Source organism: Phodopus roborovskii, unplaced genomic scaffold, assembly GCF_943737965.1.
Source record: "Phodopus roborovskii unplaced genomic scaffold, PHOROB, whole genome shotgun sequence".
Classification (NCBI taxonomy): Eukaryota; Metazoa; Chordata; class Mammalia; order Rodentia; family Cricetidae; genus Phodopus; species Phodopus roborovskii.
In genome coordinates, this window is record NW_026126460.1 from 3,024,491 (window position 1) to 3,036,079 (window position 11,589).

The following is an 11,589-nucleotide window of genomic DNA, read 5'->3' on the forward strand; positions in this document are numbered from 1 at the left end:
GTTCAACCTAAATTAATTCTATAAAATAGAAAAACAGAAATTGGCTAAGGGGGCAGGGGAGACAGTACAACAGTTAAGAGCTCTTGTTGGTAGGACCTGGATTCAGTTCCTAGTACTCAAATGAGAGTTCACAACCAACTTTAACTCTTTCTTCTGACCACCACAGGAACCAGGCACACACATGGTACACACACAAACATGTAAGCAAAAACACTCATGCATAAAATAAAAACACTCTGGGGTTGGGGGAAGAGGTTCATGCCTCTAATACTAGAATCTGGGGGCAGGCAGGAGAATTGTTGCAAAGTCCAGAGCTAGACCTCATAATGAGTTGCAGGCAAAGCTGAGCTGTGCTGTGAGACCATTTGACAGGGTCTCACCAAGTAACTTGGGCCATCCTGGAACTTGCTATGTAGATCAGACTGGCCTTGAATGTATAGAGATCTACATGCCTCTGTTTTCTGAGTACTGGGATTTAAGGCTTGTGTCAGCACACCAGGTTATATACAAGAAAGGACTTCAAAGTGCTATAATAAAATGGTTTTTTAAAAATTGGCACTCCAGCCAAGTAATACCTATTTTTAAAATTAATTAATTTTTATGTCTATGTGTTTTGCCAGCATGTGTACTTGGTGCCCTAGGAGGAGGGCATCAGATCCCCTGAGACGGGAGTTACAGACAGTTATGAGCTGCCATGTGGGTGCTGGGAAGAGAATATGGGTCCTTTGGAAGCGTAGCCAGTGCTCTTAACATTTCTCCAGCTCCCCAAGTAACACCTATGTATGTTTTTCTAGGGCTTTTTGCAAAGCGATTCTTAGCCGGTTGTTAATCCCAGCACTCGGGCGGCAGAGGCAGGCAGATCTCTGTGAGCTTGAGGCCAGCCTGGTCTACAGAGCTAGTCCCAGGACAAGTTCCAAACCAATACAGAGAAAATGTGATTCTTAAAATATATATGTATGAGTGTGTTGGCCTGCATGTTTGGTGTCCCTGGAGGTCAGAACAAGACTTTGGATACCTAGATCTGGAGTTACAGATGGTTGTTAGCTGTGGGGGGGGGGTGGGGAGAGGTGGGGCGGAGACACAGTATTGAACCTTGATCCTCTAGGAGATCAGCAAGTGCTCTTAATCACTCAACCATCTCTCCAGCCCTTCTCCCTTCTTTTTTGTTTGAGAAACATGTTTTTTGTAGCCCTGGCCATTCTGGCTAGACTTGAATTGAACCCTCCTACCTCTACCTTCAGAGTGCTGACTTTACAGGCATGCGGATGTGCCTCTGTACCTGGCTTCCAAATCGTATCTTAAAGTTAAGTAAAACTAAAAGAATTTCATGACACTCGAAGCCTCAAAGCTTCTTCTCTCTCTCCGTCTCTCTGTCTCTCTGTCTCTTCCTCTGGCAAGGTGGGAGTGGTGGTATTTTTTTTTTTAAGGGGTCTCATATAACACAGACTGGCCTCAAACTAAGCAGCAATGCCTGGCCTTGAAACCTGATCCTCCTCCTGCCACCTCCCAAGTTCTGGGGTCACAGGAGTCCTCTACCATGTTCAGCTAGAGCTTAATTCTTTATGACATTTAAATTGAACTTAATCTGTAAAAGGATACAGGAATTGGATCCATTCCCTTGTTTGTTCATTTTTTCCTGGCTCAAGGGATTGAACCTAGGCTTTTACCTTAGAGCTCCATCTCCAGCCTTCTCTATATTTTAACAGGAAATTGAGCCCTGGTGTGATTGCCCTTATCTGTAATCCCAGTTCTCTGGAGGCTGACGCAAAGGATCAGGAGTTTGAGCCAGCTTGGGCTATACAAGATGACCCTGTCTTGAACCACAAAACAACAACACATATTTTACAAGGAATGCATAGATCTGGAGTCTGCTGAGATGGTTCAGCAGGGAAAAGAGCTTGCCAACAAGCCTGGTGGTCATCTGAGTTCAATCCTTGGTGATCCACACAGTAGAAGGAGAGAACTGACTTCCTCAAATGACCCTCTGACCTCCACATATGCACCATGATACATACATGTCTACACACATACACTCATCAAACACAAAAATTTAAAAATTGTCTTAGGATTTTTCTTACTACCATAAAACACCATGACCAAAAAGCAACTTGGGGAGGAAAGGGTTTGTTTCACTTAAACATCCATATTGCTGTTCCTCATCATCAGGACAGAAACTCAAACAGCGCAGGAACCTGGAGCTGACACAGAGGCCAAGGAGGGGAGCTGCTTACTGGCTTGCTCCCCATGGCTTGCTCAGACTATTTTTTGTAGAATCCAAGACCACCAGCCCAGGGATGGTACCTCTTACAATAGGCTGCTCCCTGCTCCCACACCCCCATCAATCACTAATTAAGAGAAAGCCCTACAGGCTTGTCTGCAGCCTGATCTTATGGAGGCATTGTCTTAATTGAGGTTTCTTCCTATCAGATGACTTTAGCTTATGTCAAGTTGACATAAAACTATCCAGCACAAAAAATTAGGAAAACCTAAGTCAGAGGTTAGTAGAAATTTAACTGGATAGTCAGGATTTCGAGCTCTTTTGTGAAGCCACCATTATCAGACAGCTTCACTTGAATTGGAAGATATCATCCCCAAAAATGAAAATTCTTTTTTTGAGACAGCGTCTCACTACGTAGCTAGTCTGGTCTGGAACTGACTATGTAGACCAGGCTGCCCTTGCACTAACTCCCAGAGGCCGTCCTGCCTCTACGTCCCTAGATTAAAAGTGTACATTATCAGGCACAGAAAAAGTAAGGTGCATTCTTAACGATGGGATGTTGATACTTGTATTTGGAGAACGCGTCAGTTTTGCTGTTGTTGTTTTGTTTTTGAGTCAGGGTCTCCCTTTGTAGTCCTGACCATCCTGGAATTTGCTGTGTAGACAGGCTGACCTTGAATTCATGGGAAGCCACCTGTCTCTGCCTGAGTTCTGGGGTTAAAGAAGCGATCCACCACGCCCAGCAAAAGCCTCAGTTGTTCTCCTTTCATTTTGGTTTTTTCAAGAGTTTTTCTGTGTAACCTTGGCTGTCTTGGAACTCACTCTGTAGACTGGGCTGGCCTAGAACTATTAGAGATCAGCTGCTTCTGCCTCCAGAGTACTGGGATCAAAGGTGTGTACCATCACCTCTGATCTAACCTCTTAAGGCTGCCCAAATGTACTTTTTGTCAGCTTTTACTTTTTTTTTAAATTTTTTTTATGTTTTTTTTTTTTCCCGAGACAGGGTGTTTCTGTATTGCTTTGGAACCTGTCCTGGAACTCGCTCTGTAGACAAGACTGACCTCTAACTCACAGAGATCCGTCTGCCTCTGTCTCATGAGTGCTGGGACTAAAGACATGGGCCACTAATGCCTGGCTTGTCAGCTTTTTCACACAGGGGAAGAGACCTGAGAGAGCAACATAAAAGTACAGTGTCTCTTATGAGAAAACACTAGGGTCACACAGGGAACCCCAGCCCTGTAATCTCAGAGGCTGGGAGGCTGAAACAGGTTTGCTGAGAGTTCAGGGCCAGCCTGGGCTACATGTGTGACCAGGTGTCAATAAAAACAATCAAAACACAGTTACTTCCACACCACCCTATTGGTTCTATCAATGTGAAAATAATCACAGAAGGGCATATGTACTAGAAGATGCTCACCATTGGGACCAACTTGGAGCCTGGCTCCCATAGTACCAATATCAAACACTGTCTCAGTCAGTGTTCTGTTGCTGTGAGGAGACACCACGACCATGGCAACTCTAATAAAAGAAAACATTTAATTGAGGCTTGCTTACAGTTTCGGATGTTTAGTCCCTTATCATCATGGGAAGCATGGAACCACACAGGCAGACAAGTTAGCTGAGAGTTCTACATCCAGATCCACAGGCAGCAGGAGGAGAGAGACACTGGGACTGCCTCGGGCTTCTGAAACCTCAACATCCACCCTCAGTGACACACTTTCTCCAAAAAGGCCACACCTCCTAATAGCGCCACTCCCTGTGGGCCTTTGAGGCCATTTTCATCCAAACTAACACAGTTGCTAAGTGTTATAAAAGTTGCCAGGAGTGTTTAGTAACTCATTTTTAGTTCAATTTATGCAATCTCTAAATGCAAAATTATATCTACAACACCACCAATAAAAAGGAAATACTTGCTGAATTTGTATAAAAACATTTAGGTCCTAATTTATTCAACTATGAACATGCATTCCCATGCTTCCCTCTTCAGTTTTGCTCAGTTTGCAATCATGTTTTCTGTGTTTCAACTGGCTTCATGTCTTGCTCTCAGTATGGAACTCTGTCAACCAGGAGTAACATGGCCATTGCTGTGTTGCCATCAGAGCAGCTGTAATTACCTGCACAGGACTGGACCATGGATATTTCCTTGTGGGGAATGAGGACACACAAGGCCCTGGCCCACTCCAAGTTACTGATTCCTGGTCAGCCCCTGAGGAAGGAAGGCTCTACTTCATGCTGGCATAGCCATCTGCCCATACTCCTGCAGGTGACCTCACATAAGTGTACCTGGAGGGAACCCCAACCAAATACATTACTTCACCAGACTAGACTCGGGTAGAATTGTTTCTTTGGTCTGTTGTTGATGCTGTATCTGTGGGACTAGACATCTCTTCACCTCTCCCCAGGAAAACTTAATGTTACACCTGGCCACCTTCAAGCCAAGATGGTTATTGTACTACCAGATAGCAATGTCTAGTGACAGAAAAATGGAACCATTCTCTTTTGGTATCTTCTTTAAATATTCATTTATTATTTATTTTTAATTGGGTGTGTGTCTGTCCATTCATGTTCCATGGTATGTGTGTGGAGATCAGAGGGCAATTTGCTTGTGTGGTTCTCTCTTCCCATTGAGTTCCAGGATCAAACTCAGGTCAGGCTTGGCTGCAAGCCCTTTACCCACTGAGCCAGCCCTTCATTTATTCATTTTTATCTTTTTATGTGCACCACTTGCATAAATATGTCCATAGAGGCCAGAAGGCATCAGATCCCCTGGAACTGGAGTTTCAGGCCATTTTGAGTCAGCTGATGTAGGTGCTGGGAACCAAACCCACATCCTCTAGGTGATCCTAATTGCTGAGCCATCTCCCCAGCCCTTGCTACCTCCATTTAGAGTAAGAAAATCCTTCTCAGAGGCTGGAGAGATGGCTCAGTGTCAAGAATACGTGTTGCATTTACAGAGGACTCAAGTTTGATTACCAGCATCCGCATGGTGGTTCACAACCATCTATAACTCCAGTTCCAGGAGATCCATCACTTCCTGTAACTTCTGTGATCACCACACAAACATGGGCTGCACATATATAAATGTGTAAATGTGTAGGCAACACATTCATGGACATTAAGTAAAAATAAATCTATTTTAAAAAAAAAAAGGAATGAAAGAAAGAGGTAGGTGTTACATACCTTTAATTCCAGCATTTGGATGGCAGTTAAGTGGATCTCTGTATATTTCAGGCCATCTTGGTCTACATACAGGTCAGGGATAGTTTCAAGAAAAAAAGAAAGAAAACCCTTCTCCAAAGTATTCAGATCAATATCCTTTAATATTTTTCAAAGCTATATTGGAGTCCTGAATCTCCTCCTAAATAATCAGTGGCTTAGGCTGTTGGAGACTTATTTATTCCAGCTGTAGAGATGGCTTTCCTGGTTGTGGGTTTGAATGAGAATGGCTCTCCTAGGTTAATATATTTTAATAATTGGTCCACAGTAGATGGAATTGTTTGAGAAGCATTAGAAGGCCTTGTTGGAGGTGGTGTGTCACTGGGGGAGGACTTTGAAGTTTCAAAAGCCCATGCCATTTCCAGTTAGCTCTCTTTGCCTTGTGGTTGTGGCTTTCAGGCTGAGCATTGTGGTCCATGCCTTTGATGCCTGGGAGCCAAAGGCAGGCAGATCTCAGAGTTGCAGACCAGCCTGTTTGGGGACAGCCAAAGCTACATAGAGAAACCCTGTTTCAAAACACCAACAAACAAGCTGGAAGTTGGTGGCACATGCCTTTAATCCCAGCACTCACAAAGCAGAGACAGGCAAATCTCTGTGAGTTCGAAGCCAGACTGGTCTACAGAGCTAGTGCCAGGACAGGCTCCAAAACAATACAGGGAAACCCTGTCTCATAAAACAAAACAAAACAAACAAACAAAACAAACCCAACAAACAAACCTCTCAGCTATTGTGTAGTAACATGCCTGCCACTGTCCTTATTAACCTTTGTCTACCTATGCAGATCTAGGATTTGAAGAACTGGAAGAATAGGTCAGACTACAGTCTAATGCTTCAGACAACCTTACCTCAGTTTCAGTGTACCTTTATACATGAATGAAACAAAGAAAGCAATGAGCAAGGAAGGTTGTTTGAGTTCAGAAAAGCATGTAAATAAATACCATCAAGCACATGCTAAATATTAACAGATATTTAAATATTAACAGCCCTTTCCAGAACTTTCTCAGGACAGACCAGTTTAGGTAGAAGTGTCTGGCATGTTGATATAGATTATGTCTGAGAAAGCATGAAATCAAGGCAGAAGGCCGTAGTCAGATTCAGGGTACACTAAGAACAGCACTCAGCATATCCTTTCACCAGACTGGGTTCTATAGCTCTGTTTCAAAATCCAACAAGAATAAATTGATTGCAAATATTTGTCACAGGAGGCACAAAATCACATCCAAGAACAATCCAGGGAACAGAATGTACTTGAGGTAAAAGGCACTCTGCCTTTCTTTCTGGAGCCTGTCTCACAGTTCCCAGGGCATTGTTCATCTCTTTTGGCCATGTTCCAGGAATACAAACTATCATGGTGGTCATGTACTCTGTGATAGTCTGAATGAAAATGACCTTCATAGGCTTATGGGAAATGGTACTATTTGAAAGGATTAAGAACTGTGGCCTTGTTGGAGTAGGCATGGCATTGTTGGAGGAAATATGTCACCGGAGGGGGGGGTATTGAACTCCAAACCAGGCCAGTGGCCCTCTCATCCTCTTGGTTGTGGATCTGGATATAGAACTCTCAGCTACCAAGTTTGCCTGTATGCCGCCATGCTTCCCACCATGAGGGTAATGAATGAAACCTCTGAAACTGTAAGCAAGCCCCAATTAAATGTTTTCTTTATAAGAGTTGCTGTGGTCATGGTGTCGTTTCATGGAAATAGAACATTGACTAAGATAGACTCTAACCCTCTGAAATTGTAAGCCTCAAATAAAGTCTGTTTTCTGTAGTTGCCTTGATCATGGTGTCTTACAACAATAGAAAGGTAACTAAGACACTGGTCATATAGGAACAAATGCACAATGAGCAAGGTAAGGATTTGCTTGTGGGGCTGCAGAGATAGGTTGGTAATTAAGAGCACATACAGCTCTTGTAGGGGCCTAGATTTAAGTTTCCAGCACTCACATCAGTTGGCTTGCAACTGCCCACAACTTCAGTACTAGAAGGATCCAAAGCCTCTGGTCTGTGTAGCAACCTTGCACTAACAATCATGTATGTACACACACACACACACACACACAAAACATGCACACTACATATAACTTAAAATTTAAAAAGCAGCTGGGTGGTGGTGGTGGACACTTTTAATTCAAGCACTTGGGAGGCAGAGACAGGCAGATCTCTGTGAGTTCAAGGACAGCCCAGTCTACAGAGCGAGTTTCAGGACAGGCTCTAAAGCTACAAATAAAATCCTGTCTTAAAAAAAGACAAAAAATAGAAATGAAAAAAGAATCTGCTTGTAAAGAGAATGCCAAAGGAATGATAGTGATAGGCAACCCATAGGATCTCTGCTTCAATACTTAAGCATTCCACCTGTCTAGTATTTTCTATGCATTGTTCTTTCCATTCATTTTAAGTCTTGTGTGTTTCCAGTGCTGAGGCAACTTAGATAGGAAGGTCACTACACATTTGAGGCCAGGTTGGGCTATATAATGGGTTCAAAGACAGCCAAAGCTACATAGCAAGACTCTACCTCAAACAACACTGCCTACCTCCCAAACAAACAAACACAAACCAAAGCAAGACAAATAAAATCTTGGATGTAACCTTCATATTTCACATGTCTTTACATTGCTCAGTACTCAAACCAGTACACAAGTCCCTAACACATTCCCAAACGAACTAATAATAATCTTACCTTGTATAATTACACCGAAGGTCACTTATGGTGTTTCTAGCACATATTTAGAATGTGTTAAGTAACATGCAACTGTACTTGGATTTAAATATGCCCCAAAGAACAAGCCAGATGTGGTATATGGCTGAAATCCAGGCTTGTATGCAGTTTTCAGACTAAGGTTCAGGAGGAGCTAGAGTTCAAGGCTAGCTTGTACTACACAGCTATACCCTGTCTCAAAACAACAAAATTCTCCAAGTGAATTTTATATTGGATACTTGCAGAATCATTTATGACACTTTAGAGTTATATATTTTTTTCTAAACATTTCTTTTTTCCTTTGGTTGAAAACAGATTCCTTTCTCAAACAATATATTGGGACTATAGTTCCCCCTCCCTCCACTCCTCCCAGTCCTATACCACCAACCTCCCTCCTCTCTGGATCCACTCCCTTTCTGTCTCTCACTAGAAAAGAACAGGTGAGGTGCCAGGTGGTGCTGGTGCATGCTTTTCAAGCAGATTTCTGTGAACTTGAGGCCAGCCTGATCTACAGAGTGAGTTCTAGGACAGCCAGGGCTATACAGAGAAACCCTGTCTTAAATAACAAAACAAACAAACAAACAAACAAACAAACAAAGCAAAAGAAAAGGGAAGAACAGGCTTCCAAGAGACAACAACCAAATATGACAAAATAAAAAATAATGAGATGAATTAAAAACTGTCATATCCAAGTTGGACTTGGCAACCAATGGGAGGAGGAGTCTCAAGAGCAAGCACCAGAATCGGAGGCCCACTTGTTCTCACTGTCAGGATTCCCATAAAAATACTAAACTAATGTATATACACAGAGGACCTGGTGCAGACCTGTGTAGGCCCTGTGGTAGCTGCATTCTGTGAGCTCTCATGCTCACAGAGGAACTTGTTCTCCTGGTGTCTTCCATCTCCTCTTCCGTGAGTTTTTCCTGAGCTCTAATCGCAGGAGGGATTTGATGGAGACCTCTCATTTAGACTCATAATGATGGGAAAGACACAGAGAGTCTGGATTTTGTCTGTTATTATGTTGTCTTTAGAAGGAGTGACAGAGAGGGAGGGAGAGGGACCTGGGATAGATATGTAAAATATATACATACATAAAAACCTATATATTTTAAAAATGTTTTGACTTCAAAAATGGAAGTCAAAAGATATGTTACTTTGGAGAAGAGGTTATGCTTTTATTTCCAAAGGAGATGAAAGGCTGTGAATGCATTCCAGGTTGATATGGAGCAGGTTTGATCAGAGAAGATTCCCCTGAAAATCCTGACTACAGAAATAAAAATAAAATAAAATAAACCTAGAAAAACTACAAAACACCTAATGTTTATTTTACCTGCTCAAACACAAAACAAACAAAAAAAATCACCTTTGACTGATTTGTACACACTGCACAGTCTATACTTGTATTAATAATACAGATATGTGTGTTACCTTTAAAAGTTTATGTATTTTCAGAACAAGGGGATAAGACACCAATAAAAAACCTAATACTCAGCTCCAGTCAAAACTTAACAATTATCCTGGTTTCCTCAAGGTTCTCCCAACGATGCCAGTGCCCCTAGACAACAGGAGGTAGTATAGAGAAAATGGTACCATGTTCCCAACAGGTGGGATATGGAAGTGTGTTATCACTTAAGGGGGGTTGATTACAAGTTGTTATTGGTCATAGTAAAAAAAAAAAGAAGCTAAACAAAGGAGTTAAATTCAAAGATCTCTTTCTAAAGGAAAAAAGGGGGATATGATATAGTTAAAATAGGAAAAAAGGGTAGATTATTAAATATACTTTAATTCAAAAACAACTATTAATCTCAAAATATTTTAAGTTCCTATGAAGTTTTGTTTATTAATACAAGTTTAAAGTTAATTTTGTAATACTGTAGTATGTCTATACTCTTGTTTGGGCTTTTTGTTTGTGTAGCTCATTTAAAAATGTAATGTCTAATTCAAAATAAAGATTAATATAATAGTCAAACATAGTCATGTTAGGTATATTTTCAAGGTCATGCACAGATATATTTAGATAGATAGATGGTCTTCAAACACTTCAAAGACCTACAGAATATGGCCTTTAATACATTTAATAACCTGAGGCTTTTCATGACGTGGGGCATGTCTGCTTCCTGACAGCACCATTTTATTTCATAAAAGAATGATGGGAATCAAAGAACATCCATACAGAGTTTGCTTCCTTTATGGCAAAAGCTATCCATTTGGGCAAAGACACTGCCCGTCCTCAATTGCTGACAGTATACTGTCCAAACTGGACAAACAGGCCACAAAGAAAAGTGATCGCTGAACTTTGCCAAGACAGGGCAGGACTCAAAATTTCCTACTTCACAGGGAAGTCTGTCAGACATTCTAGACTTGTAGGCCAAAGTTGGATGCCCCAATGTTACAGAGGAACTTTGGGTGACTGTCCAGGCAGCCAGCTGTTTCTGTCATCTCTTAATCTTGGAAATTTCTTACGCTGCACTTCCTGTTTGCTCAGGTAATATTTTATCCTTCTCAGGTTTTTGATGAGGTTGAAGACTAGATAGTTACAATTAACAGTCCTCCTTAATCATGGCAGAAAGTAAATTAGGTATGAAACTCTAGACACTTTAGGAGAGGACAGCTCATGGAGTATTTTCTCTATTTTGTCAAATACAAATGGACTGGGTATTGTAACTGTAAATATTACTTGATAACTATTTTTGTTGTATATAATTTTACTATGTTAAAGTTAAAACCTTCCTTTTTAATTAGATAGAAAGGGGAAAATGTGGACTATTCCTTTACACTGTGTGAATTAGTGTTACTGTGATTGAGTTACTAAAGAGGCAGTCTTGCCAGTAGCTGGACAGGCAGAAGTTAGGCAGGACTTGTAGAAAAATTGGAGCACGAAGAAGGAGAGGAGGAGTCTCAGGAGGAGACTCAATGAGAAGGAGATGAACTTGTTATTCTGAGAGAAGGATTGAGCCATGTGGCAGAGTGTAGAGAAGAAATATGGGTTAATTTAAAATGTAAGAGTTAGCTATATGGTGGTGCACACCTTTAATCCCAGCACTTGGGAGGCAGAAGCAGTTGGATCTGTGAATTTGAGACCAGCCTGGTCTACAGAGCTAGTTCCAGGGTTTCAGGACAGGCGCCAAAGTTACAGAGAAACCCTGTTTCAAAAAAAAAAAAAAAAAAAAAAAAAAAAAAAAAATATATATATATATATATATATATCAGCTCTTTCTCAAGCACCATGTCTGCCTACACACTACCCTGTTTCCCATCATGTCGATAATGGATAATTTACTATACCTCTGAAACTGTAAGCCAGCCCCAATGAAATAGTTCCTTTATAAGAGTTACCATGGCCATGGTATCTCCTCACAGCAATAAAACCCTAGCTAAGTTATTTTTAAAAGGAAAAACCACAAGATTGTAATGAAGAACATGCAGACCATCCTGCATTGCTGCATTACCTATCAGACA